This window comes from Chrysochloris asiatica, unplaced genomic scaffold, assembly GCF_000296735.1.
Source record: "Chrysochloris asiatica unplaced genomic scaffold, ChrAsi1.0 scaffold00003, whole genome shotgun sequence".
Classification (NCBI taxonomy): Eukaryota; Metazoa; Chordata; class Mammalia; order Afrosoricida; family Chrysochloridae; genus Chrysochloris; species Chrysochloris asiatica.
In genome coordinates this window covers 35,306,863-35,323,648 of record NW_006408521.1, presented here as the reverse complement: position 1 = coordinate 35,323,648, position 16,786 = coordinate 35,306,863, and the positions used below count along the sequence as shown (strand labels likewise).

The 16,786-nt window shown below is 40.5% G+C and overlaps 1 protein-coding gene and 1 pseudogene across 3 annotated transcripts in view; one reads left to right on the top strand and one right to left on the bottom strand.

The window, feature by feature from the left end:
• Window positions 1-16,786, top strand: part of SORCS1 (sortilin-related VPS10 domain containing receptor 1) — a 749,465-nt gene that overhangs the window by 360,262 nt on the left and 372,417 nt on the right. The gene's annotated exons all lie outside the window — the stretch shown is intronic.
• On the bottom strand, window positions 4,753-5,133 carry LOC102814096 (annotated as a pseudogene).

Sequence of the window (16,786 nt, the reverse complement as noted above, 5' to 3'; positions counted from 1 at the left end):
TAACCACAAGGACGGCAGTTCAAACCCATCAGCCACTCCTTGGAAACTTATACAGGGTGGCTATGAGTTGGAACGGACTCAACAGCCATTAACAACAGTAGCAGCATTGTACTGCTGGATAGATCTTGAAATGTCCTTTTTTTTAATACAATACCATTTCCTTTAAGTTTGTCATACCAGACATATTAGACCATATCATTGTCTCATTCAGAGTGGTCAATACCAATTCATTTTAGCTCACTAATGCCTAGAATATTGATTTTTATGTATTCTGCTTCTTTTTGATGACTTCAATGACCTAGATTCAGCCTTCATAAATTACACGGTCCAATTCTTAATGGATATTTGCAGCTGTTCTCATTTTGAATTATTTCCTATCAGCAAATGGGAAAAATAGCTTTGCTTTATCCAAGGCATTAAGGTTGACTCTACTTGGAGGAAGCTGCTCTTCCCCAGATGTATTTTGAGTGCTTTTCTACCTGAGGTGCTCATCTAATGGCTCTGTTTCAGTCAGCCTTCTACTGCTATTTATAAGATTTTCAGTGACTTTTTCCAGAAGCCTCATCCTTATTCTTAGTTGATCTTAATCTTGAAGCACTGCTGAAACCTGCTCACCATGAATGACGCTGCCAGTATTTGAAATATGGGTGGTATGGCTTCAGCATTACAGCAATGTGTAAGGTATCACCATATGACAAACTGAGAGAAGAGTGGTTTTAAATCCTGGACGATTTTATCCTAGTACCTAAGATGAGAGTCCTCATGTTTGTGGTTTAATGTGTTGGACTGCAAAGTCAGTTTGAATTGCAAGGTTGACAGACAGTTCAAGCTCATCAGCCGCTTCTCAGAAACTCTATACATGGTAGTACGATTGGGAACCGACTCAACAGCACTTAACAATGAAAGTTAGGCATTGGCTTTTCCCTCCAGGGAGGCCCTAGCCCTTCCCACAGGGTGTTATAGTTTAGCACTTCACACTCTGTTTATTAGCAATACTTTGGAATCCAAGCAGAACATTGGATTTTCTAGCTCTGGCTTCTTAGGTATGCTTTTAAACCAGACTAACCTTTCATTACAAATTATAGTTATCTACCCTAAATATTTCAACTAAGGTGTTAATGTGAGAGGAGATTGGAGTTATAAGAGGATAGACATTTACTAGTTCAAATCAGAATTTGAACTAGATTGGGGAGGGTGGGATGAAAGTAAATTGTGGATTATTTTTGAACATTTTAGAGATTCTTAGCTCTAATATTTAGTGTTTCAGTGACTAGTAGTATGGCTCACAGTCATTAGATTATAACCCACCCACCTTTCTGTCTGTCTTTCTGCCTCTGTCTCTCTTTTTCTCTCTCATTCTTTCCCTCTGTCACACACTCTCTCACACATACACTTGCACACACAGTTTCATGTCTATTCATCCTCTTGTTTATAGGAAGAAGGTTAGATTCAAAGAAGTGAAGTGATTGGACCAAAGGCATACAATGAATTATTGAGGAAAACAAAACCAGAATTCAAACCTCCCAACTTGTTTGCTCATATGTAACCCTTTCCATTATTACTGGTTATTTGGATTATAAAATTGTTTGGATTAAAAATAATATTTTCCTTTAATTATACACTATAGTTATTTTTGAAAAAAGAGAAATAGAGGAGACATGATCATTTGTCAACTTTTAATATTTCCACATAATTGTATTAAGGTTTTCAAAGTTTTTTTTATTGCCTTTTAAATATGTGTGTGTGTGTGTTTGTGTATGTATAATCAAACTGAAAATGTATTTATTTCACCTAGATTTTCAAATAGATCAATGTCAAATTGAATAGAGGTATTTATATATATTCTTTCAATTTTCTGCACGTTTCCAATCCTCTGTCAATTTTATCTTTTTCTATTAATAAATTTGACAGATTCATTTATTAGTGTTTAGTACTAACATACTAGTTATTTTTTTCAAAGTAAAATCTTGTGAATTTATTAAGAAATTTTAATGTTTTTCTTAGTTCTCTGTTCTAAGTCATCCTTTTCTATATTCTTATGTGTTTCCTCCTGCTTTCATTGTTCTTGCTTTTAAGTGCTATGGAGTCAGTTCTGACTCATAGTGACCCCATATAGGGTTTTCAAGGAGCAGCTGGGTGAGTTTGAACCACCAACCTTACAGTTCAAACCGACTTTGCAGTCTAGTGCATTAACCTGCAGCATCACAACAGGCATTGCATTTATTTTCTCTTTTCTTAAATTTAGTAATTATTTTGTGTACTCTTTTTTTTACTTAATTATGAATATTTGAGATCAGACATTTCTATTTGCACAGTTGAGTTTTGGTATATAGCTCATGTTTTAATAGTTGTATTTGCATTTTCATTATTTTCTAATTACTCTGTAATTATAGTTTTGATTTCTTCTTTCACTCAATAATTTTTGGTAGAGTGTTTTCAATTTCTTAATGTAACCTTGTTTTTACTGAAAATTTTCATTATCCAACTTTGTTTCTTGAGACTAGCTAATAACACAGTTCAGTACCTATGTCATGGGATGCCAAGGTTCTCCTAATTTCAGACCCGATGACTAAACACTAGTTGGCTAGTTGTGGTCTGTCACTTGTACCTATTTATAGAGTAATTAGACCCCTAGTGTGACACTGTAGAAAAAAAGCGCTGGACTGCGAACCACAAGTTCATCAGTTCAAACCCACCAGCAGCTTCTTGGAAACCATATACAGAGTCATTGTGAGTTGGAAGCCACTGGATGGCACTTAACAACTATAACAGCATAGTGTAATTGGAGAAGATTTTTCCAACTTGAAATAGTTTAGCTGTAACCTTACTTTCCCGTTTTGTATAGCTGTCTGTGTAACTTTTTATGATTTAATGCATATGGACGATGTCTATGAGTTAAGGAAGTGCAGGGAGATCTGGTGCAATTCAGACCCCTAAGTTCCAATTCCCATTTAACCCCCAAATTACCTCCTCTTCCTAGTCCCATACTCCTCACAAGCACAAGAATAGGATCCTTCTCTCTACAACACTTCTGTGGTACTTACTTGCATTCCTTTACATGACATTTGTTTCTTTTCCTTTTCCTGGGGTTGACCTAAAGATGTATGTGTTTCACCTTCACTGTTGGAAGATAAGATCCTAAAGGCCATGCTCACATGCATATACTTGTTGTTCCTAGGTGCTGTGGAGTCCGTTCTGATTCACAGTGACCGTATGTTAGTTGCTGTGAAGCTAGCTCCAGCTTCTATTGACCCCCCACATAGGACACAATGAAACATTCCCTGGCAGTACATCACCTTCACAAGCATTGTTGTTGTTGTGAAGTGTCGTAGAGTCAATTCCAACCCATAACAACCCTGTATAGGGTTTCCAAGGAGTCATTGATGAGCTTGAACCACTGACATTGCAGTTCAAATGACTTTACAGTCTGACACATTAGTCCACAGTGCCACACCAGGACTCCTCACAATCATCAGTACTCTTGAATCCATTGTGTGACCACCATATATTTTGAGTGCATTCCAAGCTAGGGTGCTGATTTTCCAGCATTATACTGAACAGTTTTCTGTTGTGATCTGTAAAATTTCATTGGCTAATTTTTGGAGGTAGCTTGCCAGACCTTTCCTCCCAGGCTGTTTCAATCTGGAAACATTGCTGAAACCCACCCACCGTGGGTGCACTTGCAGATACTTAATTTTTTAGTTGTTGGTGGGATAGCAACCCACAAGCCACCATCGTATGACATAAGAACCAATGAGCAGTGGATGAATGTTTGATGAGTAAATGTGAGGCCATGGTTAAATGTTAAATGTAGTTCTTCTTCTCAGGTGCTGCTTACTCGATTCTGACCCATAGAAACCCTTTGCACAACAGGATGAAATTCTGCCCAGTCCTGCACCATCCTCTTAAGGCAAAATTACTTGGTTTGGGGAATTCTGTGGCCATCTGTGAGACTGGTGGCAAGATGCAGAGTCATAGCTTCCCTGGATGGAGGATTTCCCTGATGTTGACTATCGAAAATAGGCTGCAGAGAAGTTTAAAGGAGCTGGGTTATATTTGCAATTCCAGTAGCAAATATGTGAATTTAAATAAAGTTAGTCACTTTCTTTTCTGATTCATATAGCCACGAACAGAAGCTGTATTTTTCTAAATGCAGGAGTTCTGATTTCTGAGCTCTGAGTCATTGTTGATGACAAGGAAGATGATGTTTCCACATCATTAAGAGACAAAAAGTGGTAATGATGCAACCCTTTGCTTGTCTCAGGGTGACTACAGTAAAGAGGCAAAGAAAGCTGTCTAGTCTTAGAGGTTGGAATCAACTCAACAGCACTTAACTATAAGTTCTGTGCATGCAAGTGTGTATACAAGTGAAACCACCACAACACTCAACAGGAATGAAAGGTTTTAGCTCACAGTTTAGATTACTGATTAGGAATACAACAAAGTTATAATATTAATAAAACTTTGGAAGTCAGGCATAAAATTCCTTATAAAGACTTTCTGGAAGTGTTTAGGTCTGCTGAATTTTGATGGTTAGTGTTTCACTTGAGGTGGGGGAACTATCAACAGGGCCATTTGGAACTTGATACTAACTGTTTGCTGTATCAGAGTGAGTTGGGTGACTTGTATAATAGCACATTATGTGCACATAGTGGTTATACCTTTTTTTTTGGAAGACGGAGCAGTTTATTATTTACATGGGTGAAGAGCAGGAGGGTAGAGGCCAAATTGGGGCCAGAAGGCAGCTGGGGCTCAGTCGGTGATGATGAGTTCGTCCACACCCCAGTCCTCATAGCTCCTGTCTGGCAGGTAGCGGCGAATGATGATGGGGATCTTTGGGGCCTTGAGCTCCTTCATGGCCATGAGCAGGGGGTCTGTCTTCCCCTCCATCTCCACCATCACAGGGGCACACATCACGATCTGGAGGGCTTGGGTGCCCAGCACACGGGCTCACTTGCACTTGGTCATGTACGGCTTGGTGATCTGCTTCTGGTTGGCCTGCGGTCGCTCCCCTGACGGAAGGATCTCGACGCTCTCCTGGCCCTCCTCCTCGGCATTCTCCAGGTCATCTAGTCCTTCCTCCTCCACATCATCAAAGTCGTCACCATCAAAATTGTCCTCGTTGTCTGACATATTGCCCTCCCGGTTTTACGCACCACAACCGCGAGGAGACCCCACAAAGGGCGCGCCTTCCCCAACACGGCACCAAGCGGACCTTGCGCTTGCACCGTGACCGTGGTTATACTTTTAAAAACACGTTCTAACATATGACATGGTGACTGTTGAGGAGCAAGGTAGATCAATAGGATAATACTGGCCTATGAACTTCAAGGTCAGCAGTTCGAACCCACCGGTTACTCTGCAGGAGAAAGATGAGGCTTTCTGTTCCCACAAAATATTTGAAAGCATCAAAAACCCTATAGAGTGTTGCTTTGAGTCAGTACTGACTATACAGCACTTACAGCAGCGAAAGTCCTATGCATATAGTCGTGTACACACATTGTGACGTATACATACATCCATAATCTACTCCCTCAAATTAAACCAGCAAAACAAGAAAGGAAGCATTTTCCTGTTAATGAGAAATCTCATATTTAGCAGGATTTGATCCCTTTCTCCTACTGAGAATGTTGTTATTAATGTAATTTAAAGGTAATTAAAAATACATTTAGTTTGGTGGTTATTTTCCCTCCAACATATCTGATCTTTCTTCTCTCCGTGAAAGCCCTGCTGAGTCAGTTTGATCTTCCAAAACAAATAGTGTGCATTAATTTACAGAATATTGGGCACAACTGCTAGGAGGTGATGATGTGGGAAATCACAGAATCAAGTCACGTCAGGATCGTCTTGGGTTGTATTTTTATATTTGGCATCATTTTGCTTTACATCAGGTCATGGAGAAAACATGAAGCAAATAGCACTCACAATGAACCTCATTCTTTTCTATTTAGGACAGGGATCCATTACTAAACGGATGGCCGTGACCTTGCTGGGTTTTATTCTTGTCAAAGTCCACCCTAATTTAAGCTACAAAAACAAATGCCTCATTAAGAGTCCATGAGCCCTTATAATTAAGCACATGCCCATCAACAATAGGACCTCTCCCCTGCAAGATATTGATCTGTAGGATTTTCACTGCCTAATTTTTGACTATTGTTAAGTGTCTTCAAGTTGGTTCCTACTCATGGAGACCTTGTTTAGGGTTTCCAAAGAGTAGCTGGTGAATTTGAACCACCAATTTTGTGGTTAATAGTTCAGCACTTATCCTACAGTACCATACCCGAATTCCATTTTTGGAATTAGATTGCAGGACATTGAAAATATAAGAATGGAAGGAAAAAGGAGACAGGGACTCCCCAGAATCTGATTTGGATGATTAGTGAGTACAGTGAGTTACTTGCTACATCAAGTGCTACATGAATTGTGTTAATTTCATCTCTTCTTTATATTCTAGACTCAATACTAACTTCACTCCCTGGTATATCCAATTATATATCCAATTCACAGAAATATATACATCTGAGTCCTGGGGTGTGGTGCAGCAGGATAATGCGCTGGATTATAAGGTCGGTGGTTCAAACTCACCAGGCATTCCTTGGAAACCCTATACAGGGTCACTATGAGTCAGAACCAACTCAACAGTACTTGAAACAAAAAACAAAGCAAAACAAAGAAAATTGAGAAATTTCATCAACATAAATTAGAAAGCAAGTCACCTGTAAGCTCACCACTAGTTAGAACTGTTAATAATTCACTTGATGTGCTTTTCTTCCTTGCATTTTTTAAAATTTAACATAAAAAATTAAGTGCACATAATATATGCAATTATAAAGCCTACCTCTTTTTAAGCTTTGTATATTATTGTCCCATGTCATTCTGTAGCTTTCAGAATCTCAATTTCTAATGTTTAAGTATTGTAACATATGGTCGAACTGCAATTTATTTTTATTCTCATGGTGATAGGTGATTTCTTTTTAATTGGCTTTTAAAGTGTCATCGTTTTCAGGACACATTTTTGCATGTATCTGTGTAGGTGTGATTATATCCTTAAGACAATTCTATAGATGGGAAATACTGGATGAATGTAAGTAACTATTTTTAAAATTACTATGTCAAATTTAGGAACAATTTTAAGACAAAACGTTGTATTATAAAATGCCAAATATGTTCTACCAATCTGTGTTCCCATTAACTATACCAGAATGTCTTATTTTACTTGGATTACATAAGCATCGCCCATTACTGTAGTTTAATATTTTCTAAGTTCCATATGATGAGCGCTAGACTATGTCCAGTGGGAATCCCAGGGTCCACGGTTCAAGTCCACCTGCTGCTCTGTGGGAGAAAGATGAGGCTTTGTGTTCCCATGAAGATTTAAAACCTCAGCTATATTGTGAGGGTTACTGTGACTCGGAACTGACTTGATGGCACTTAATACATATAGAAGAATAGTAGAATGTCACTTTTAAATGTTGTGTATGTTGACTGCTTGGGATACTGTGCTCTTTATTTTTTTTAACTTTTCATTGTGAATTGAGTGAATGTTTACAGAGCATATGAGCAGTTTTCCATTCAACAAATCACATACTTGTTGTATTTCGATGACTGCAATCCTCTCAATACAACATCAGTTATCCCACTCCCTCCCTGTGATCCTTGTTTCCATTCCTTCTCCTTTCCCTTCTCTTCTGAATTCTGTCCTTACGTAAACGCTGCCCTTGTGATCTTGACATGGACACCTGCTGCTCTGTGACATGGACACCTCATTACTGTTGTTACCTCCCTGTATACCTATCAAGAATCCTGGTGTACTGCTGTAGGATGAAGCACTAGACTGAAAGGTCAGCTAGAACTTCAAGGTCAGCGGTTCAAACCCACCAGCCACTCCTCAGAAAGCCTATACAGAGTTGCTATGAGTCGGACCCGACATGACGGCACTGAAACAAGAGCATTATCTATCTACTGCTTAGCTGAGAATTAGACATTGAGCATTTTAGTATGTTCTGGCCATTTTTCATGTTGTAGAGAAGTTTTTATTTCTTATATATCTTTCTAGGAGTCTTGGTAGCATAATGGGTTATGAGATGAGCTGCTAACTTCAAAGTCAGCAGTTCAAATCTACCAGGCACTCCCGGGGAGAAAGATGAGGCTTTCTACTTCCATGAAGATTTATAGCTCAGAAACCCTATACAGGGTCGCTGTGAGTTGGAACCGACCTGAGAGTACATACAACCGGCACCATGTATCTGTCTATCCTGTGTGACTTTCATGGAAAAAAAAACAAAAAAATATCTATAGAAAGAATTTGACTGTGTCTGTTACATTGGGTTACTGTCTGGTAGTTATGTGCCTTGGAGTCAGTTCCGCCTCATAGTGACCCTGCATAGGGTTTCCAAGGCTGTACATTGTTACAGGAGTAGAAAGCCTCATCTTTCTCCCACAGAATTTCTGGTAGTTTTGAACTGCTAACCTTGAGGTTTGTAGCCCGATGATCATGAATTAATCTCTTACATCCTGGATGAGATTCACTAGGGTAGTATACTGTTCCTGAGACTTTTTGAGTCTCTTTATGATGGTGGTGTGGTGGTTATGTGTGGTAGAGTCGGTTCTAACACACAACAACCCTGCACAGGGTTTCTAAGGCTGTAAATCTTTGCAGGAACAGAAAGCCTCATCTTTCTCCTGTGGAACCGCTGGTAGTTTCAAACTGCTGACCTTGAGATTGGCAGCCCGATTCGTAACCACTACGCTACCAGAGCTCCCCCAATCTTTGTGATAAGGCCTAATATTTTCTAGTGGAGAGATTTCACTTGCAGCTGCATTGAGTTGCCAGGATCAACTCATTTAGGTGCCGGGCTCTGAGTACAAAGCAGTGGGTTGCTGTTTGGATCAAGGGCACTATCAGCAACTGATACATGTTTTCATTGAGGATGAAAAAATAAATTCTGTGGAATACTAAGCTGGCTGCTGGTGGTTCAAATCCACCAACCTTCCACAGGAAAAAGGATGTGGGGAACTGCTCCCATAAAAATGTACGGCCTTGGAAACCCTAGGGGACAACTCAACTCTATCCTATAGGACCTCTTTGAGTTGGAGTTGACTTGGTGGCATTAGGTTTGGTATCTAGCCAGTTGTGACTGTAAGGATTAGAGCTGTAATCTTGTTGGAGAACCATGCGAGCCAGTGAGAACCATGAACCATGAGAGCCAGAACACATATCTCCATATTGTTATAGACAGGGGTGAGGAACCTGGAGTCTTTATATAACAACTCTTGTCCATCATTGACTGAGGGCTATGCAGGGATGTAGTCATTCTCTGACAAGTTCTACTTGTCCCTGCAATTATGGGGGAGGAGGGACTCCTATAACCAAAGAAAGAAAGACAGTTGGAAGGAAGGTAGTTAATAATTTGTAGTGGTGAAACCATGGGAATTTGAACAGGACACTGACAACTTGGCTACTGATGTAGTACCATAGAAACTAAAGGGTCATAGGAGCCTAGATCTGAGCATCGCTGTAATTGTCTTGCTCTCATAAACAAGCAGCATAACTTGAGTTCTTTTCAGTCAGTCTTAGAGACACACACTGTGTGAAGCACGAACAGGGCTGTGATGCCTAATGCATGACCTCTGGACTCATATAGCTCTTGTAATTACAAACGGAATAGTAAGCCAACAAGTAGTGTGATTTAAATGTTGTCAGAATTTAAGAGGAATGCACGTGAACATTCATCACAGCACTATTCACAATAGCAAAAGGGTGGAGACAATCTAAGTGCCCAGCAAGGGAAGAGTGGCTAAACAAACTGTGGTACAGACACACAGTGGAATACTCTGCTACCTTGAAGAATAACGAAGCTGCAGAACACCTCATAACATGTATGAATCTTGAGGACATACTGCTGAGTGAAATTAGGCACAAAAGGACAAATACTGCATTAAGACAATTATTATGAAAGCTTAAGAAAAGATTTCCATACTAAAAGAATAATTCTTTGATGGTTACAAGGGGTAGGAGGGATGGGACAGTAACTCACAGGTTAGGGGTTAGGCTCATGATAGCTCATGTGATGGGGAGGGCAATGCACAAGAAGGGAAGGAGGGTCACAAATGGGGATCCTAGGGGGAGACTTAGGGAGGTAGGCATGGGCTAAATGGGATAGAGGTGATGTATGCACAGCCTTGGAACAACAGGGCTCTATGATACTAGAGATAGTGACATAGTCTAAATGGGTAAAGGACGGAAAATAATGTGTAAGGTGCTTGACTGTTTTGCTGATATTGGTTTCCCCTGCCTACTATTGTAATATAGACATTGAAGTGGGCTAGAAAGGAATAATGGGAGATACGGTTACAGAAAGTTTGTAAGCCTGTCTTCATGCTATAACTGACTGGATTAGCTAAAAGGTACTAGAATGTGCCTAGGGAAATAGGCTTCTTGTTAAGCTTTTGTAGAGAACGTGGCCTTAGGTAGAATTCTGAGCCCCACCCAGAACCTTCAAAAGTGGGGCATTTCCAATTGAAAGGACATGCAGACCAACCCAGAACAGCTAGAGGAACAGAAGATACTTCTTGAAAGAAAAACCAGCCAGAGTGGGAGTGAGCAGCCTGTTCGGTTGTGCCAAGATCAAGTCATCAAGGCAAGAAAAGTCAGCGCATTGGGTAAACCCTTTTCTAAGACTGAAACTCAAAGGGAACACACAAACAGTCTTGGAGGCTTGTTGGTGACTACCCTGGTCAACTTGTGAGTTGAAGTAGCGGAAATGTAGCAATGAAGACATGGGCTGAGTTTGGCTGTGTTCCGTAGACAACCGATTACCCTGAAATGAGAGAGGAAGCAGAAGAGCTGGCTGGTTTGAAGTTCAGGGAGACGTGAACTCCCAAGCCCAAAGACACTGACCTAGCCACGGGGACTAGAGTTAAAAGTGAAGTGGCCAGCTGATCTGAAGTGGGGGGAGGTGTGTGATAACTCCCAAACTTGCAGATAGTACTCATTTGACCTAACTTTGGTGACTTGTTTATCAGATGAAGATAAAAAAAACTTGATACACGGAGCAAGCATAAATTGCTACAATTTAATGAACTGGACCTTGGCTTATGGATGGATTTGCCCCAAATTCCAACAAACAGGAAGAATTCTTCATATCAAGGATCAAGCTTGCCTCCTGAGTACACTGGGTTAATAGGGACAGGCAACTTAGACTTTGGCTAGCAAAAATGGAAGGTTCTAAAGCCACAAAGTAGCTGGTTTACAAGCTTTCATGAGGATACGTAGTGTCGGAATGAAGGGGGACTCAGAAAATTCCCACTGAATAGTTTCCCTATTGTCCAGAGGGACATCATCTGGTGATGATGGGAATAGGGTTTTATGATTCAGTTGTGAGTAATTGTTATCAGGACTAATGGTGATTGTCACGACTGTAAATGTAGAAGAGGTGTAACTAAGGGATGGGGGGCAGTTCATCTGTTGTTTCAGAAACAGAAGACTCTAGGGCCATTAAGAGGGAAGGACATGAAAGGAACATGGGATCCTAACCAGAAAAGCAGCAACAACGAGCTGTTGGCATAGAGGATAGAGCAGGAGAGGATTCCAGGCCCATGGACTGAGAAAGGCACAGTGTGCCTGCAGGCAGGTGGCTGGCTTGCAAAATGCCCTGTGGACATTTAAATGAATATATATTTCCAATGTGTATGTGTATATCAAAATAAGAAAGAAATATAATAGAGGTAAATATTGTTAGCTGATGGTTCAAGGAGGGGATTGTAGTCATTGAAATGATTTGTTGAATATCAGACTAATGATCTGCCCTGTAAACTTTTCCTCAGTTCACAATAAAAGCTTAAAAAATGCGTGAGGAGGGAATAATTAAGACTCATAGGAGGAGCAGCAGCTATGAGAATTCATAAAAGGGAATGTCATGTCTTTGCAGTGTAGGGTTGGACAGGGGTTCCAAAGAGGCAAACCTAGATCTGCATGTTATAGACAAAAGCAATCAAGCTAAAACGAAGGGAGAGGAACCAATCAGGTCAAAGACCAGAACAAGTCTGATATGAGGCATCAAAACCAGACACTGGGTCATTTGGCTTATGAACTGGGGACAAAGTATAAAGAACTGGACGTCCGCTAAGGTTTGTGGTGAACTAGTGAAAATAAAGATAAAGACAGAAATAGATGGTTTAAAAAGAAAGAGAAGAAAGAAAAAAAAAAAAAAAGAAGAGAGAGAGACTAGGTTTATCAGGATTGATAAGTAAAATCAGGAGATATTTCTTTGAAAATAAGAAAGAAAAACCAAGAATGATAAGAATGATGTAATCAGGCTAGCACCCCCCCCCACGTGTCTTCCACTCCCCCACAAATCTGGCTTTAGCTCCTGTCAACCATGCCACACCACCTACATCTTAGTGCTTAACCTAGCTAGATCCGCAGCCTGACAACCACCTTCTTTCTGCTCTTTAACACTTTGTCTTTTGCACAATATCTGTGGCCATTTGTCCAAATGAGAGTGACTTCTGGTGCCATGCTGGTTTGGGGATAATGTCCTTTCCTGGGTAAATCTGAGTAGAGGCAGAAGATCATGAGAGTGACTGGCTAACTTGTTTCTAACTTACCCATAATGCTCTTGCATAGAAAGCCCAACAGAAGGATAGAAATCCTCTTGAAGAAGTTAGCTGTCAGACATCTAATTGGGTGGGAAGATGATTAGCAAATTCATTGCTGTAGGTGGGTTTATTTTAGTAGTGTTTGGGGCATTGTTGGGCAGAACAGCAGCTGATCAGCATGGATTTCAAGAAATATGAAGAAGAAGTACAATTATTGAGACATTTCCCAAACATTTTCATAAAGAACCAAGAGGGTGAGAAGTGCTCACATTATTCTAGGAGCATGTTGAGATGGCAGCTACAGTTTTCTTTTCAAGGATCCCTGCAAATTAGCACTGTCAGGTGATGCTTTCTGATGGCAAGATAACAGAGAGCAACTCTGGCTAATTTAATTGAAAGGGAATTTGTTTGCGGGATAACTAATGCAGAATCAACAGTGTAAAGTACCAGCTTAGAAATGGTCAGTGACCAAGGCTGCACAAGAGGATAGAAGGGACCTTACTAACCATCAAGCCAAGATTCTGCTCACAAATGTCCAAACTCCACTGTATATTTCATCCGTACATTTCTCACTTACAGTTCAAATTCCTGAGCTCTAGTGAGACTCTTATTGGCTAAGCTGGTTCCAGGCTCATCTTGTAGCTCTGCAGAAAGGAAGAAAAAGGATCCTGACCACTTTGAATTCCATAGAGTAAAACAGACTCCCAGTTTCCCCCTGACATTCAAGACCCTTTTCAGTGGTAGAGAGCTTTTCATTATGAGGAAATCTGGATGGAATTTGGGACACACATATAGCAAGACAAATTTCCAGTACTATAATCAGGCAATACAGAAGCCCAAGGACCAAAGCTGCCTTTTTACAATGGGATTGTGAAATATTAAGATTTCAGGCCAACAGGAAGTGGATAGGAAGAATGATGTCTTTGTTCTGCAGGACACAGGGTAAGGGTGAACGGAGGATAAAAAGAAGCTCATGAAAGGGAACAGCAGTTTGACTGTGGGCCACCACGTTCCTCACAGTCTTCTGTCACGAAGATAAAGGTAGTAGAGTATCAGAATGGCTGTGCCTGTGATCTTGAGCCCTTTCACTTCATTTCATTTCACAACAGCATTGAGGTCCTGCTGTTATATTTTAAATACCTTGAATCTATGGGTGGTTTAATTTGGAAAGGCTTTCTAAAGGAGGGAAATCTAGTATGTCTGCAAAGCTTACTTTTTAATCTAGAAATAATTGTTGTTATTAAGTTCCATTGAGTTGCCTCCGACCCATAGCAACCCTGCATAGGGTTTCCAAGGAGCAGCTGATTAGCTTGAACCACCGACCTTGCAGTATAAATGACTTTGCAGTCTGGCACATTAACCCACAGTACCACACCGAGACTCCTAGAAAGAACACTCTACCTAAAAAGCATGGACCATGTGTGAAGGAATTAGTGCATGTCTTCGAGTAGATGGGAACTTCTAGAATAGTGGTTTCACATCATGTCCTGAGACGTTTCTAAACCTCTGCTGCTGAGGGATAGAGCGGAGAGAGCACTTAGGAGGATTTGAGGAAAATGAGCAGTAAAGCATCTAATGTGGGGGCCTGAACATTAAACGGGGAGTCCTGGTGACACTGTAGGATAACTGCTGGCCTTAGGGTCAGCTTGAACTGCCAGATCTGTGTGCAAACTCACCAGTCACTCCTCCAAAAACCCTATACAGGGTCACTATGAGTTAGAACCGACTCAATGGTACTTAACAACATCATCATCAAATGGATAAATTAAGTAATAGTGGGTATAGTTGAAAATCTTAATTAGATTGTTTCCCTGGATTTCCCTTTCAAGAATGCTCCCAGTTGGTATTTGAATTACATCTGTTATGAGTAAAAAAGTAAGTGTTGAAGGTCTTAAAAAAAGACTAAAGCAGTTGTTACACATCCATGTTACACATCTGGTTATCCACATTCTGTGAGCTGAGGACAAGTCAATTGGTTGGAGTAATAGGTTAACATACTGGACTATGAGTGAAAGGTTAGAGCTCCAAGCCCATCCAGAGGCACCTTGGAATTAAAGGTGCTGCAAACTTACTCTGAAAACTATCAGCCATTGAAAAGTCTATGGAGCACAGTTCTGCTCCGGGTCACATGGGTTCACCCTGAGTTGTTGTAGTTGTTGTTGTTGGTTGTTTGTTAATGAGCTAAGGAAGGTGAGGTTTATGGGGAGGGGGATTACCCAAGATTATACATAGAGTGTTTATGAATCTAGCTGGCACTCCCAGCTTTTCTTTCAGAGTTGGGGACCCTGGGTAATGCCAAGAATTTCATAAAATAACAAGTAACTTTTTTGTTTTTTTGTTTTGTTTTTTTGTTGTTGTTGTTAGGTGCCATCAAGTCAGTACCAACTCATAGTGACCCTATACACAACAGAATGAAACACTTCCTGATCCTAGGCCAACCTCACAACTGTTGCCATGGTTTAGCCCATTGATGCTGCCACTTGGCCAATCCATCTCACTAGAGGTCTTCCTCTTTTTCTCTGACCCTCCACCTTACCAAACATGATATCCTTCACCAGCGAATGGTCCCACCTGACAGTGTGTCCAAAGTATGAGAGACGAAGTTTGGCCATCCTGGCCTCCAAGAAGCACTCTGGCTGCACTTCTTCCAACATAGGTCTGTTGGTTCTTTTGGCAGCCCATGGCACTTTCAATAATCTCCTCCAACACCATAACTCAAAAGCATCAATTCTTCTATGATTTCCTTATTCATTGTCCAGCTTTCACATGCATATGAGGTTATTGAAAATACATGGCTTGGGTCAGGCACACCCTAGTCCTAAAGCTGAAATATTTTCGTATTACCTATGTAGAAAGTTTCGGTATGCTCATATTGCATTTATCTGAAACTGGATTTAACTTTGTTTGAAACTCTTGAGTGAGTCATTTTTTGGTGGGAACTATCAGAATGACAGCTCCCTGTATTCATCTCCTCCCTCTGAGGCTGCACAGGTTTATCCTACAAGCCCATGCAGTCTGCCCGAGAGGGCTGCAGAGCCTTGCTGCTGTCAGTCTTGGGGTTTATTTTTGTTAGTCCATTTCTTTAAGGAGCTGGCTTGCAAACACCACATCTCATTTAATAAAGACCATCACCTCAGCCCCTGTAATTGCTGTAGACTCCTGTCAACATGGATTGGAACCAATGCCTTGAAACAAAGTATCCTGCACAGTATGTCTGAACAGCAGCTTTCTTCTTCCTTCATTTCCTTCATGAAAACCTCTTCTCCCAACATTCACACACACACACACACACATACACACACGCATACGTGAGCACAAAAGCGTGTAAGTGAGCTGTGTGCATGCCCACCCCACTAACTCCCCACATGCTGACAGATTTTCCCAATTTGTTGTTCATTAAGTTATATCAACTGTGGAAAGAAAATGTCACATGATCAAATGTTATTAGATAAAAATGAGCTTGCCACCTGCTGGTTTCCCCCGCCCTTTGGAAGAAAGAACAAATTAAATTTGCTCAAAATCTCCCTGACTTGTGTATTTCTTTTCTTTTTTCCGTGCAAGAAACTCCATATGTCAGGGAGAGAGCCAAAGCTGTAATAAGTAGTTGGAAGTCCATCTCTGTTATTAATGAAGCACTTCTATGCAAATGGGAAGCTTTATTTTACAAGATAAACTTCCTGTTTACTTGCAAACTCATGTTTTGTATAAGAGCTGATGTTGTATTCAACCACACACTGCTCGGCTCGCCTGAAGAACTATAGAGATAATTGCCCATTTTTGAAGGCTATAAAATACTGAATCAAAGTATTTAATTTGCCAATTGGGTGAACTCTTCCTTCACTTTCTTCTTCTGTTCTTTTCCTTTCATACTTCTTTTCCTGTGAATCTTCTAGGAAAACACCAACAACAAAAACAACAAATTTTCCTAAAATTATCTGTAGTATGACTACTACTTTTTTCACTATACTGGATACAGCATATAAGAGTTTCTAAGTTTGAAGACTGTTTAGGGATGTCTATCACTTTCGTGAGAGATCCAAGCTTAAACTGACGTGCTTACCTTTGTATGTAATGCTTCTTTTGTCCCTTGCTACCTTCAGGATTGTTTACTTATCTTTGATTCTAGAGAACTTGATTATGGTATGTCTCGGTGATTTTCTTTTGGAATCTATCCTTCCTGGGGTTC